This window comes from Macaca thibetana, chromosome 4 (genome assembly GCF_024542745.1).
Source record: "Macaca thibetana thibetana isolate TM-01 chromosome 4, ASM2454274v1, whole genome shotgun sequence".
NCBI lineage: Eukaryota > Metazoa > Chordata > Mammalia > Primates > Cercopithecidae > Macaca > Macaca thibetana.
This window is the reverse complement of record NC_065581.1, coordinates 103,279,073-103,295,432: the sequence shown is the minus strand read 5'-3', so window position 1 is coordinate 103,295,432 and position 16,360 is coordinate 103,279,073.

Here is a 16,360-nt window from a genome sequence, read left to right as displayed (position 1 = left end):
TACACATTTTGTAATTTCTCAGCTCAATTCCCCGGGTACAAAAGACACAACTCTTACTTCAAAAGAGTAGGTTAAACTGTTTTTGCAGCTAATGTAATACAGTGGAGCTGTCTGGTCCTCAAGCTGTTGTGTATGTAACGCACGTTTCCCCGTCCCCCGCCCCAAAAGTTGTAACATTCCATTTCTCCTGCTAACGTTCAAACTTGGCAGAACGAACTTTCCTCTTTTAACTATTTAGTAAATAGGGAAATAGGAAAAAGTTATAATTCTGCATATTAATGTTTGTTTTCCTTTCCTCTCCTCCCAGAACCCACAGGCTGACTTCCCAGGAGTGTAAGTAAAATGTAGAGCATTAGTCGTTTCACAGTTCAGAGGAATATTGAACTGATCACTACAAGTGGAAAGCGGTTGGAGGCAGTAATTAGTGGGGCTTATTCTGAGCCCCGGCCAGCTTTTCCTCCAGCCCAGTCAGTCCTCTGTTGAAGGAAGGACATCCTGTGATGATGGCATACAATGTCCTGTTTGTTTATTATTAAGAGCGTGGACCTTGCATTCCTGCTTCTCATTACAAAACAAACCAGATGCTTTACTTCCTTCAATGGTCTTGTGCCTTCAGCAAGGAATCCTTTAATTCAGAGAAACAATGTTTATAGCAAACACCCCATTTCAATTATTATTTAGATCATTGAAATCCAGGTCTTCCATTTTTCCTGCTTGCCTTACCATAGGTAGGTTTTTTTTTTTTTTTTTTTTTTTTTTTTTTTTAAATCACCTCTCCTTCGAACTTAGGCTGCAATGTCTTTTCTAACATTTTAAATACACGTGTGCACACACACCCACACACACACACCCACATACACACACCCAGTTCCAACCTAATGATACCAACTTAGTCATACAATGAAATGGACATCTGAGTATTTGTTTACAGGAAGAAATGAAACAAAGCAAAACAAAAGCCCAACTAAATCCTAAAAATGTCTGTTTATCTTTAAAATTTCTTTCCTCACTTTTAGAAAACTTTTCTAGAATGTTTTTTAGGGGAGAGGGGCAGAAGCACAAGATTATTTGCCAGGAAATGGTGTCTAAAGTCTTGCTGCAATCTCTCTCTCAGTACAGAACAATTAAATTCCCACTAGGGGACATGATTAGCACACACTCCCTGCTCGCTGCTTGGCCCACCTGTGATTTCATGTTATGCCAGAGGGGACGCTAGCACCAAGAGGAAGCAGGACTTTTAGAAGGCAGATCTGCTAGGGGTGGAAAACTGAATGAACAGTTCCTAAGAGTCCTCAGAAAACTCCAAGCTGATAATTAAACAAGAGAAATCCAGCCTGCTCAAGAGGGTTTATTAACTGATGCTGAGTCAGCACCACAATGGACAGAAAAACAATGTAGTCATACTGAAGGCTGGCCTGCTGTTCAAACAGTCTCACTTGCAGATGTTAAAGAGTATTTCACTTCCCTTTTAGAATCAAACTCTGTTCTTAGGCCACATGCACCATCATGCAACTGCTGGTGAGTCAACCAAGATAGAGTAAGGGAATAGGCAAAAAGTTGGATATTTGAGGTGGGAAGAAGGCTATTTTAAGCCAAATATTTGCTTTAATGACTGGAAGATGCCAGTGAATCAACTCACTGTTAATTAATATCAGCCTGCACTCACCTTCAGAGGTGGTGAAATGGGCTTGAGTCTAGGGAGGACGCAGACTTCAAATACCAGTGTGGGGCTTAGCCAGGCAACCCTAAAATTAGTTCCAGGTGTCCCAGCTGAGCTGGACAAGGCCACGGGTAGAACTTTAAGGAAAGTAAATTTTCAGGCACAGTGTTGGAATGTAAAATCCTTCACATGTTTGCTTCTTGTCTCAAAGTGATTGGGGAAAAGAACCTCCAAACCAACTTTTTGACTATGATTACAGTAGTCAAGGATGGATAATATCATCATTTAAAATGAAAGATACTAAAAAGGAAGAAGAAATAAAAGAAAGGAAGCTTGCTCCATAATAGAAAAAAACATGTCCATATTGTAATATTTAGGTATTGTCCAGCACAAAATCATTAAGGGGGAATAAAAGGGACTGACCTCTGAACTTCACTCGGTCCTCCCAGAGGGTCTGAGCCGTGTACCTTTTTAGTGCTGACTAAAGCTGGGAGACCCTGGCAGTGGTACAGCTGTGCAGAGAGAGCTATCAGAGGCTGCCACTGTCTGGAATCTTATGTCTCAAAGGGTTTGTTTCTAAGTAATAACTTGGTGCGTTTTTAGTCACTATATTATTTCCCCCCAAGTTAGAACACCGAAAAGAACCTCAGTTATCTTTATTAATCAGCATTTCTGAGGCAGAGCTCTCTCATTAAAAGTGTTCACAATGGCAGCAAATCATGAATGAGCCAAATAGTTCTGTTCTCAGAAATCCTCATCTATTCCCGTGGATGGCATCATCACAACAGTTCCACCAGCCAATTTTAATTCGGTTTCAGCTATGGGCCAGTTTTTTTCCTCTCCCAGTTCCTGGGTGGACTGGGAATTGCAATGTAGGCAGCCAGATGACTCTATAGGGAAAGGACTATGGTAGAATGAAGGGAAATTGAGTACCGAATCTGGAGACCTGAACTCCACTTGGGGAAAAGTTTTTTTTTCCCCTAAGGAAAGGATTTTTTTTCCTCCTAAAGTAAAAAAAAAAAATGGGATGAAATGTACCCAAGATGAAACATGTTTTCATTTTCTCATTCAACTCCTGCCATACCCAAACAAGGTCAATGACGGGCTAACCACATCAAGAGAATAACGCCCCCCCCACCCTCTTCTTCCTACTCCCTACCCACCCACCCACCCTCACCCCCCACACCCATTTCCCGCTTCCTGTAAGTCAGGCATCTTCATGCTGGTAAACATTTGGGGACCAACTGTAAGCCTGAGCCTGAGAGAGGGGCACTGAGGCTTTGAAGCCCTCCCACATGTCTCAAAGCCAGGCTGAGAACTAGAGGGACACTTGGTTTTTAAACTTTAACAGCCTTTTCAACTCAAATCACTGGGCTTGGCCTTCTGGCTGCCTTGCTTTTAAAAGCCGGACAAGAAGAGCGAGTATGTGTGTATGAGTGAGAGAGAATATGTGTATGACACATGCTATGTTACAATGCAGTCTGTGTGTGTCATTGGTGTGATATGTGTATGATATGTTTCGATGATGAGTTGAATCAATTTAAAAATAGCACAAGCTTCCTTCTCATGACACAGCTCACCTCCCAAAAACTTCTGACAAACATATTCAGGGCCTAAATATTGGGATGGTGACCTTCGGGGGCTGTTGGATGTTTTGGAATGAGGTCAGTGTTTTGACTTCCTACATAAGGGAAACAAAAATTAAGTAAATTCAAGAACCCAAGTAGAGCTCCCTTCCCTCCCTAGGAATGACACTCTAAGTGTTCTCCTGAGGACTTTATAAAACCCACAGGATGTCCTAGGTCTCAGAGTATTTAAAGAACCACCTGTTTCATTACATCTAAGTATTAATATCTTTTTTAGCCTCCCTTCAGAAAGACAGTTGTATTCTCATCTAATCATTTATATATGGTTTTAAAATTATGTTTTAAACTATTCCTTTATTTCAGCATCTACCAACTTAATAAATGATAATAGCAATACTAATCATTTCCATGTGACTTGTGGGGAAACCAAGGTTTGGGGTTTCCAATATTTGCTATCCCTTCTAATTATGTTTTTTATCATAGTGAATATTCAGACAGAATAATTTTAATCTCTGAGAAGTCTGTGGGAAAGAACAGGGGAAGGAAGATTATTTCAGAACCCAGAAGGCACTTCCTAACCTTACAGTTGGTGGGAAAAAGGAATAATCCTAAAATTAAACTAACCGAAGGCAAAACCTGAACTGTTAACAAGGGAGAAAAAGAGTAACAGGAAACGTGTCCACTCTGAAACTCATCTCTTCTCTTTATTTGGAGAACAGGAGGAGTAGCTTCCACAGAGCAAGACTGTGGGTCAAATGTTTTCTTCTCTCACCTTTCAGTGGGAGGAGAAGCCATTCTGGAAGAGGGGAGGACTCAAGGTGGAAATAAAGGGAATGTCGCCAAGAATAAGATTAGGAAGGACCAGTTGGCTTGAAAATGAAGGTGAAAGGCTTCTCTGGAGGATGAGCAGAACAGCAGCAGAAGACCCAGTGCAGGGAGGAGCAGTCCCCTTGGAACAGGAAAAAGGACCCTACGGTTGTAGCTGCCACCGTGTGCTTCCCTGAAATCACAGAATATTAACCAAAGGACGCAGGTGGTTTTATTTAAAATGGGACTGACAATCTTCTCATCCTTTCTAAGGGAAGATCAAGACTGTAGAGGCTTGATTTTTTTCATGCCAAGGTAAGTTAGGATAGAAGAGACAGCATCATAAAGGTTAATAGTGAAATCATTTGACCACCTCCAGCCCCCAACTCCCATTCTGCTCCAAAGGGGATTTAGTATCCAATCTAAGTCGAAGACCATATATCCCCTCCAACACTTCATTTTCCTGCTAAGGAAACTGAGGACCAGAGGTCAGGAAGCAGAAAGGGCATCTCTCCCAGACTCTTTTTTGGTAATTGGATCTTACATACAACTGTGAACCTGGGAAATGCCAGCCCACAAGCAGGGCTGCAGCTCAGGGAGCAAAACCACAACTTGGCTCTCAGATTTCCAGCCAAGCTCAGGGTTCTATATTGGATCCTAAGCACCTACTGGACCTAAGGTACACATGGGTTTGAAAAGGAGGAGGAGGGGGCTGCGCTTATTGGAGAACCTTTTAAATGTTAAACCGGTGGTGACACCAGAAGAAATTCAACCCGCCTAAACCGAATTCAGTGCCAGAGTTTGGAAGAAGACGTGACTGTCCTTCACCTCTACCCACCTGAGAGGTGGACAGGAAAGAGAAGGCAAAGGTAAGACAGTAACAAACCTCATTTAATAGACACCTTATCTTTTGAACAACTCTCTAATGTTGACTAAGGAAAAGCTGGGAAACCTTCTAACATGAAGATAGCCTGGAGATCCAGAAGCCATTGGCCCTGACTTATCTGTTCTCCATCTACAGCCCATTGTTTCCTCCAAGCACGCACCCCGGGGAAGCAGGGCAAAGGAGTTAATGTTCAATAGGCATCCGCTCCCTTAAGGTGCACCTCTGGGGGACTGAAGGGCAACCCTGCCTTACCCTAGAATGGGACCAAACACAGGGGAGGAGCGGTTTGGTGCTTTTCAGGCAGGATCCCCACAGCTTCTTTTAAGAGAACAGGCACTGCCTTTAGGAGAGATAATCCCACAATGGATGCCCATTAAAAGTATTAGGATGTGTACTGCCACCATGATCCCTGGGAGGAGAGCTCTGTCCTGACAATAGACAATTAAAGCTGATAAATCCAAGCTACTTGTTGCTGTTCTAATTCCTTCTAATTGTATGCTACTTGTGCCTGGCTCTCGCATTCAGGGATGAAGCAAGCTACTCTAATCTCCAAAGTACCTGACCTACTTCCTACAGGATCTTTTCAGCATTCTTTTCTTCCCATCTGGACCTTTTCTCCTCTTCTCCTTCTCCCTTCTTCCTCATAGATTGAGGGGAGGAGAAGGAAGGATGCTGGAGGCTGGGTGGAGAGCGTGGAACAGAAGGTTGAGTCCAAATCAATGACTCTGGGGCCTCAGACAGTTCACTAATCGGTTAACAGCTAATCATGCTCACGGGCACATCAGTGATTAAACTGCACTTTGCATTAGGCTCAACAAGTGGCACGAGGCACACTTAGGCTCCAACTGCTAGATCACTGCTAGCTGCCAAATCTGCATGTGCTTATGTGTGGGGAGTGCATGCCTCACTGATTCATTTGTAGCTGACATCTCACTAATTATGCTGCCACCACAAGCTAGGCAGAGTAAAGCATTCATTCTCACCCAACACCCCAAAGGATGTAATTCTATCTAAACAACAGAGCTTTAAATGCCAGTTTGGTGCCTGCCTGCATGTGCTCTCCTTCCAGAATCTCCTAGAATGCATGAAAGGAGCAAAATCATCTTTGTAATTCAATCTTGGCCCCTGGGTGTATTTTTAATGCTGAAAAATCTTTATAGAGCTATCTCTTCCTACTCTTCCCTGCTCAATAGCCTAAAGAGTGGTTAATAATCTGTGCTTTTAAAATACAATACTGGAATTAACAATTCCAACCATCATGAATCACGTGTTGGGTTTTTCGTTTGTTTGTTTTGAGAGAGTTTTGCTCTGTCACCCAGGCTGAAATGCAATGGGGCGATCCCTGCTCACTACCCTCCACCTCCTGGCTTCAAGCAATTCTTGTGCCTCAGCCTCCAGAGTAGCTGGAATTAAAGGCATGTGCCACCACGCCTGGCTAATTTTTGTATTTTTAGTAGAGATGTGGTTTCACCATGTTGGCCAGGTTGGTCTCGAACTCCTGGCCTCAAGTGATCTGCCTGCCTCAGCTTCCCAAAGTGCTGGGATTACAGGTATGAGTCACTGCACCCTGCTGTGTTTTCTTTTAAAATAAATCCTTGTGTTTCAGAAATACAAGATACAATACTCATCAATGAAATTATATGCTTTCTGGTCTTTGCCTCAAAATCACTGGGTGGGGTGGGGATAGATGAAACAACCTAGGTCTTAAGTTGGTAATTGTTGAACTGGGTACTGAGTGCATTATACCATTCTCTTCAGTTATTTTTTTTTCCTCACTGATCCTTGTTTTAACAGTTTTTTTAAATGTTAAAAATAATAGACCACGCATGGTGGCTCACCCCTGTAATCCCAGCACTTTCAGAGGCCGAGGCAGGTGGATGACCTGAAGTCAGGAGTTTGAGACCAGCCTGGCCAACATGGTGAAACCCTGTCTCTACTAAAAATACGAAAATTAGCCGGGGGTGGTGGCAGACTCTTGTAGTCCCAGCCACTCGGGAGGCTGAGACACGAGAATCGCTTGAACCCGAGAGGCGGAAGTTGCAGTGAGCTGATATCGTACCACTGCACTCTAGCCTAGGTGACAGAGTAAGACTCCATCTCAAAATAATAATGACAATAATTTTTTAAAAATAAAACTTTAACTTCCAGAGACCCCAAATGATCTACTCAAGGCCCTCACGCTGTTTCATTTATTTTATTTCTTTTCTGAGACAGGGTCTCACTCTGTCACATAAGCTGGAGTGCAGTGGCACAATCATGGCTCACCATAGCCTCCCGGGTTCAGGTGATCCTCTTGAGTAGCTAGGACTAGAGGCACCCACTACCACGCCCAGCTAATTTTTGTATTTTTTGATAGAGACAGGGTTTCGCCACGTCGCCCAGGCTGGTCTTAAACTCTTGGGCTCAAGTGATCTGCCCGCCTCGGCCTCCCAGTGTTGGGATTACAGGCGTGGGCCACTGTGCCCAGCCATGCTGTTTAACTTAAGTTTATTCCCTTTGCATGAATGTGAATGAATGTTTTCAAAAGTATTGATACAACACAAAGAAGGCATCTGGCTGCTATCCTGCTCCATCAAAAGAAGCTGTCTCTGGGATTGCAGTCATTTTGGGGGACATGTTTTTTCAGTGTTCCCCAAATGTAAGGCACTTTCAGGGTGTCAAAAATATGACAGCAGTCACTCAGTAGGTTTAATTTAGCCCTTCTGAGGAAACTGTAAACTGGGTGTCATTTTATTCAATTTTACAGAGATCCCACCAGGAAAAGATTAAGAGCTTATTTTGGACTGAAAATTTATGTGTTCCAGGAGGTAAGACTCGCAGTCATCCGAATCTGTTCCTGAGCAATGCACCCTCCTCTAGACAGAGAGACTAGAAATACAAATTTACCGTGCTCACTTTTTCTCTACGGTAGTCTGAGCAAGCCACTGGCAGCACCCAGCAGGGACTCAGCTGATAAACGGTGTCAAACACAAACCATTTGTCAACTCCCAAGAGAGGAGAACAAGCTGAAAGATGGATGCAGGAAGTAGATTTATCTGGAGCAACACATTAACTAGTATAAATACCAGTGAAAAAAGTAAACACATTTACCGAGCAAGAAAGATCTCATCACAGCTACCTCACTGCTTAACTCAATGTTCTCCCAAAGCTTTCCCCTCCTCAGACAAGGGACACCCATTTGTCTTGATGTTCTGTGCAGAAGATATTTAAACAAATCAAAGATTTATTTCCTTATTGACCTCTGTTTCATTAACAACTAGTTTACATTAATAGAAAAAGGTTCTGCCAGACAAAGAAAAGGTTTCTCCAGTGACGATATTCCCCCATTCTTTAGAAGATAGGTTTTCCAAAATGCCATTAGGAATGAAAACATAGCATGTGAAATTATCCTTCTAACTGTTATGTATATTAAACATTCATTCATATGACTTCAGACATTCGTGGAAACATTTTTAATTTCAGAAGTCCCAAAAAGCAAAGATACAGCCAAGAAGTCCACATACAGTCCTGGTTTATTGAAGTACATGTATTGCTAACAGAGTTGCTGGGTAATGGTGACAGTGCTAGGCATGGCCCCAGACACCTGGCTTCCAGTTCAGGCAGTGTTGATGGAAAACAGGGAGCCTTGGGCTCCATTTCCTCATGTATACCACTGTTTTGCTCATGCTCTAACTGTGATTCATTCTCCTAGACAATGATCTGTCTCTGTGGTCTTCTACCCACCGGGCTATGCATAATCCTAGGCATCTTTGAAAACCCAGCCCTTAGCACAGAGCCTGGCGGTGTGTTCGATGTGTGCTGAATGAATCAATTAAAATGGTTCTCAGCTCCCACCTGTGAAGGGAGCACTGTAGTGAGCTCTGAATGTACTTTCTCTTTTTCTAGAGAAAATAAGACTGCCGCTCAGCCCTTGTTTATGGGACTTCGAAAAACATGTTCCAGGGCAGGAGCCACAGACATTAAGATGTTCATGTTTATGGGAATGGGAAGAACTTATCTCTGACAACAGCATTTGAAAATCAGTTCATCCACTAAAAACAAATGTAATAGATTTTCCAAGTGAAAGTGATTTACACAGTTCTTGTGGGGTCTGCTTTTGTCCACTCAGCCATCTGCACTGGACTTCTTCCTAAAATTTTCTCCTGCCAGTCTTAGGGCCTTCCTCCCCTTCACGGAAAGCCACTCCACCCACAGTAATTAGGTTTAACTAGAGCAATTAACAAAACAAACTCCTTGTTGCTTAGTGGGCTGATAGAATTCTGATTGCAAAATTGTTTTAGGATGTGCAGAGTAGTTTAAAACAAAGATAAATAAGTTATGCAACCATTTTGCATATATCCATTTGTTTGTGTGTAGGGAACAGTTGTACATCTTAAGTAATATAGCCTAAAATTACATTACATTTTACTAAGCAGTATGCCTTCCTCATATAATACTAATTCAGATCTAATAAATTTAAATCGGGATTATTTTTTCTATGCTACATAGTTTTAAATTATTCAGAGAAAAAATGCTTCTTTTTTCTCTGTTAATAAAGTAACAGCTTACATGTTTTTTAAAAGACCGATGTAACATAACACCATCCAATTCCCCAAAAGCCTTCTCCACAAAATACTACGATTTCAAATCTAGTTTTTACAGGCACTATCACTCCAAATTCTTTCTGTATACAAAATTTAATACAATTCCATTATTTTACTGATTCTTCAATCTTAGTGCCACCTAAGAGTTCAATCACGTATTTAGAGTTTTATATACTTTGATTTTACCAGGCTGGGTGTGGTGGTTCACGCCTGTAATGCCAGCACTTTGGGATGTCATATTTCGAGAGGCAAAGGTGGGTGGATCCCTTGAGTCCAGGAGTTTGAGATCAGCCTGAGTGACATGGCAAAACCCCATCTCTACAAAAATATAAAAATTAGCCAAGTGTAGTGGCGCATACTTGTAGTCCCAGCTACTCGGGAGGCTGAGGTTGGAGGATGGCTTGAACCTGGGAGGTGGAGGTTACAGTGAGCAGAGGTTGTGCCATTGCACTCCAGGCTGGGCAACAGAGCCAGACCCTGTCTCAAAAAAAAAAAAAAAATTTTTTTTTTTTTTTTAAATTTTACCGGTAGTGATTTTTATTATGGTTTTATACCAACTTCCTTGATTTTGGAACAAGAGTATGGTGATGAAAATTAATCTTACTAGCTGTGTGCAGTGCTGCGTGCCTGTAGTACCAGCTACTCTGGAGGCCGAGGCAGGAGGATCACTTGAGCCCAGGAATTCTAGACCAGCCTGAGCAACATAGCAAGACTCCAGCTCTTAAAAAAGAAGAGAAAGAAAAAGAAGCTTGCTGCAACTTTCCCTGAAAAGGGAAAGTCTGCATTCTATTAAAAGTATAGTCTTCTTTCGACTAGGATTCCTGATAAGCATCTGATGGTGATAAATTGTATGTGAAAAAATGAGGGTAATCCTACAGGAAAACAAACACAATAGCCCCTGAAGGCCAGGGAAGAGATGATCAGAACCAGGGACATTTTATGGTTAATACAAGGCTATGTAAAGCTTTTTAAAAATGTCTTGGATTTCTCAAGAAGCTACTGCTATTACATATTAATGTTCTTATTCTGAATGCCATAGATCACCAGAATAAAAATACCATTGTCTCAAAATATATAGAATTAGTTAAGAATCAGAACTAAAACCATGGCTAAAATATTACTTCAGCTCCCAGAAATCTAATTTAATATAGGAAAATGAGGATTTTTGAAAATTGTTTGTTTTGGAAACAAAGCCACTAAAGGTAATAATAGACTGTCCTTACTTTAAATACGGCTCAGCCGGGCGCAGTGGCTCACGCTTGTAATCCTAGCACTTTGGGAGGCCAAGGCAGGCAGATCACGAGGTCAGGAGATGGAGACCACGGTGAAACCTCGTCTCTACTAAAAATACAAAAATTAGCTGGGCGTGGTGGCAGGCGCCTGTATTCCCAGCTATTTGGGAGGCTGAGGCAGCAGAATGGTGTGAACCTGGGAGGCAGAGCTTGCAGTGAGCCAAGATCGCGCCACTGCACTCCAGCCTGGGAGACAGAGCGAGACTCCATCTCAAAAAAAAAAAAGAAAAAAAATATGGCTCGATTCATAAAAACACGGTCTTAGAGAAAATTTCAAAATATAAGGTACGTTGATATGTTAAGAAATATTGATAACACAAATCAAGTTGTGCTATGATAATAAAAAAAAATTTCCCCCCCAATTTGGTCAATAGTCAGCATGGTTGATGCTTTCTTATCCAACGCAATTGGGACCAATAGTTTTTAAATTATACAAACAGTTAAGTTAGAGCTTCTTTAAAATGATGACTATTAACCTTAAACATTATACAGTATTGGAAACAATATGTCAACTCTCCTATCTTTGATGCAGGACCAAGGCCTCGGATCACTGCAATCTCCGCCTCCCAGGTTCAAGCGATTCTCATGCCTCCGCCTCTTGAGTAGCTGGGATTACAGGCGTGTGCCAACATGCCTGGCTAATTTCGTATTTTTAGTAGATATGGGGTTTCACCATGTTGACCAGGCTGGTCTTGAACCCTGGCCTCAAGCGATCCGCCTGCCTCGGCCTCCCAGAGTGGTGGGATCACAGGTGTAAGCCACTGCACCAGGCCTCTCTGGTATTTATATCCCCTCTCGTCCCCCACCCCAATATTCTATAGTTGTTTCATCTATTTCAATTATAGGATTTTTCAACTGTATTTACCAAGCGTCTCCAAAGAGTTCTACTTGTTTTTAATGGAAACAACTCTTAATACTTATACGTCATTGATTTATATAATATTTAATTAAGTTACATAATTATAACTAGCATTGTCTAGTTTGGGAACAAATGCAAACAACCCTTGGGAAACATGCAAATCAGAAAATGCAATGATCAAACATACATGAGTAATGTATTTTAAAATCATTATACAACATGCTGTGAGCAACTGGCAACTTGAGTGGGAAGTCCACAAGTGTTTGGTACACGGGAAATTACAATCCCTAGAAACTGTATTTCTTAATTTCATAAAGGAAGAAATTGACTCTCAGGGAAAGTAATTTTCTTTTGGTCACTCAGTTATGACTATAGGCCTACAACATTTCATCTGCAATTCCAAAATCCAAAAAGCTCTGGAAATGGAATGTTGTTTCACTTTTTATTTCCACTGCCATAGACCAACTTTAACCACTAAGATACTATAGTGGCCTTGTAATTACCTTCTCCATTTTCAGTTTCACTCCTTTGCAATTTTCATCATCACCACTGCCACCAGAATTATCACTCTGAATTACAGCCTTCCCATGGTCCTTCCCTCCCCCAAAATTTTGCATGGCTCCCACGGATGCTGACCAGAGGCTGTCTGTAGTCTTTGTCTCCACTCATGTGGATCATGTTTTCTGCTGCAGAAACCCTAACATTTGAATAAGAACACCTCACTGAGGGTATATGCTTCAATATCACCTCTCTAACATTTGAAAAATTCTGAATCCAAAGTCACACCTGGCCTCTGAGGAATGCAGATGAGGATGTGGGACCTGCATCTGTGTCAATACTATAGCCAGGCCTCCCTCCTCATTGGTCACTGGGCCTGGGATTCCATGTACAGTGACTGATCATGATTCTAACAAATACACTTGTTGAAATCAGTTACTAAATTGTGATCTTTTCTCTTTTCACATAAATTTTAAAAATCACAAATAATGTTTAAACAATAAATACTTAGCCACATATTACCTAGGCAAAGCAATAAATAAATACACTAGTTCCTTCACGCTGTCCAGCAGACCAGAGAACATAGACAGTAAATGGCTTAATCATTATTCAGAACATTTTTTAAATTGAAGAAATAATATGATATATGATGATACAGCATTGCCCTTAATACCTAATCAAAAGGAAATTGAGGCCGGGTGCTGTGGCTCATGCCTATAATCCTAGCACTTTGGGAGGCCGAGGTGAGTGGATCGCCCGAGGTCAGGAGTTCGAAACCAGCCTAGCCAAAATAATGAAACCCTGTCTCTACTAGAAATACAAAAATTAGCCGGGCACGGTAGTGGGCACCTATAATCCCAGCTACTCAGGAGGCTGAAGCAGAAGAATAAACCCAGGAGGTGGAGGTTGCAGTGGGCCGAGATTGCACCATTGCACTCCAGCCTGGGCAACAGAGTGAGACTCTGTCTCAAAAAAAAAAAAAGAGGAAATTGAGAGATACTCTGGGTTTAGAGTGATATACATGCACACAGGCAAACGAATTCATTTGTCACCAGGATTTGGACATTTGTCTCCTGTTAATCGCCACATGGTGAAGAGCAGGGCCAGCAGCCAGTTCTCATCCCTTCTACTACTCCCTTGTGACATCATTACTTCCCCTTCCTCAGCCCACCAGAGTCAAATCTGTACACACCATAGGCCATGTCTGCCGGGGAAGCTCAAAAGCCAGCCGGCATAAGGTTCCCTTCAAAGCACCCCTGGAAGCTGTGTGGGATGAGGAGTATTGAAACCATCCTCTTTCCAGAGAACAGCTCAATCCACCACGTCGTGTTTCTGTTCTCATTTACCCAGGGCTCACGATGTAGATGGTTAGAAGGTTGCCCTGCAGCTCCCCCACACAGGGGGCATCACAGACAGCAGGCGAAGCCACATATACATCCAGGCAGAGCCTCCCAATGCGACGCTGAAATCCAGATATCCGGGTCTTGAGTTTTATTCAGACTGGGTTATAGAGAAAAGACTGTGGCACTAATTAATTGTGGGAAGGAAGAGGGAATTATTCTTTCTCTCTCTATTCTTCCCTTCTTCTATTGCTCCCCCTTCTATAACAGATAATAGAAGAGTTGTGCTTGGGGAATATGAGATACTTTAGTCTCAGGTGAGGCACAACCAATTGCATGCTGCACTTCAGTGTAGAGAGGACAAGGACGGTCGTGATTCCCAGAGCTACCTCATTTGCGATCTGGAATTCTGCTTAAGATGTACATATTACACCCCAAAATAGCCCTAAAAAACAATGTCCAGATTCAATTAGTTGTTGCTATCTTTTAGAATGTGAATTTTTTCCTTACTTCTCTCCTCTTTTCCTGCCCCCAGTGAAACAGCTAAGTATGAGGGACATCTTTTCCTCACCATAGGTAAAGAAGATAAATGTCTATGACTTGGTGTAAACACAACTGCAAAAGCCCAGCCAAGGGCATCAGAAAATGGAACACATTGATAGTAGGTCATTAAAATATGCCCCATGAAATCTTTCAGTAGTCCCCAAACTTTGCTGTACACTAGAATACCCTGGGGAACTTTAAAATATCCTGATGTCCAAGTTGCATCTCAAATCAATTAATGAACCTTGAGAATGCTGGGGTGGGAGCCAGGCACCACTATTTTTCAAAGTTCCTCAAGTGGTTCCAATGTGCTGTCAAGTTTGGGAACCACTGCCTTAATCAGATGCCAACCTTTTAGATGATATCTACACTTAAAATATTGTCTTCCTTAACTCTCACCCACCCTCCCTCCCAAGCAAAGAAAATATACTGTGGTTTGGAACATTCCCAGGAATGGCATCTGAATATATGGCTTGGACTGATACCACATAACACACAATCTGCCTCTGAGATTAACAAAGAACTGGGGTAATGAGGCCAAGGACCTGAGTTTTGTACTCAGAGCGGTCACTTACGCTGGTTTGGGTCTGTGGCCACAGATTGTGCTCCTGATTCCAGTTATGAGTGAATACTGTGGCTTGGAAAGGAAACCACCAGTAAATGTATGGATGGGTACAGCAATGCAATATCCAATACCAGAAAATCATTGCAAAATCAACAGGAAGTGGATCAGTATTGTTATCTTTCTGTATTAATTTTTATTGGAGATACATGTATGTCTGAGACAGGGTTTCACCATGTTGGCCAGGCTGGTCTCAAACTCCTGACCTCAAATGATCTATCTGCCTTGGCCTCCTAAAGTGCCGGGATTACAGGCATAAGCCACTGCACCAGGCCAGTAAGATGCATTCTTAATGTAGATGGTTCAAACATGTCATTAAAAATCATGGTTGTTCAAAGAAACAGTCTGGAAGATTGCCTCCAGAATAAATATTTGAAAGTAGCAAAGCCAATCTTTGGGGTATGGCATGGTGCCTAGCACACAGTCAGAGCCCAATATGTTTGTCAAATGCACAAAAGATAGAAGCAGTATGCCACAGGGTTACTATTTAAATATTAACAATACTACCAATATTTACATAGAGGAAAATATAAAGAGATGGAAATTCTCGAAATTTTAGGTTAAATTTAAATGTCTAGATATTTACAAACTATACTTTGTTGGTATAACTTTTCTGAAAAGAAATTTAGCTATATCTACCAAGAGCCTTAGAGATTTATAACCTTTGACCAAATGATTATACTTATGGAAATATATCCACAGGGAAATAATTCGAGCAAAGTTATATAAGCATATTAGTTACAATGTTATGTACAATTATGACAAACTAGAAACAACCTGAATATTCAAATTTATAGAAATTATCAAATAGATTGTAATAAGGCCAACATAATATAAGTATTATTCAGGAATTTAAAAAGTTTAAAATGAGATATGAAAGAATGCTTGAGATAAGTCCCTGGATAAAAAAAAAGCAGATACAAAAGTGTACTATAATTTCATTTGTAATTCTTGCAATGACTAAAAATGTGCTATCGTTTATGTAAAAGAAAACATCTAAAACAGTTAGAAGGGGGTATCTGAAATGTTGATTCCAAATTCTATTCCTCTAATTAGTCTTAATGAAGTCAGCAGTTTTGTCATAAATTTCAATTAACTATAATCCCCATCTGACACAAACCCACTAGTCCATATGTTAGGTCTCTCAGTTGACCAAATGTAACAGCCTTTGAAAATTGATTTAGCTAAAAAACATGCAACAGACACAAATGACAGCCACTGAGGAAATCTGAAAAGATAATCACCAAAAACAAATTGTGGGAGAAGTGGTGGATGGGGAGAGGGAAGAATTGCATTAAATCTATTTCCCAATTTTCCCCTTCCTTCTAGCATAAATTAACACAGTCACTGGCCACAAATAATGGAGAGACTTTTTTTTAAGGTGAAAAATGCACACACAGGGTATTGGAGACCATCCTCATTTCCCATTCTCCCCACTGAAGCAACCTCTTCCACTAAAGTCAGGCAACCAGTTAACAGTAGAGCACACGAGAGTGCATTTTTTATCCAGCAGAAATATTTAGCTTGGCTGACTGCCAGGGAATGCTGGAAGAACAGACTGTATTAGGGGATTTACCTTCCACGTGTTTGGCACGTGTCATTCGGAGTATCTGAGAAGCTCGTCTCTCTTTCTCCATGGTATCTGAGCAGTGGAAAGGGCTGCCAAACCATAGAAGAGTGAGGA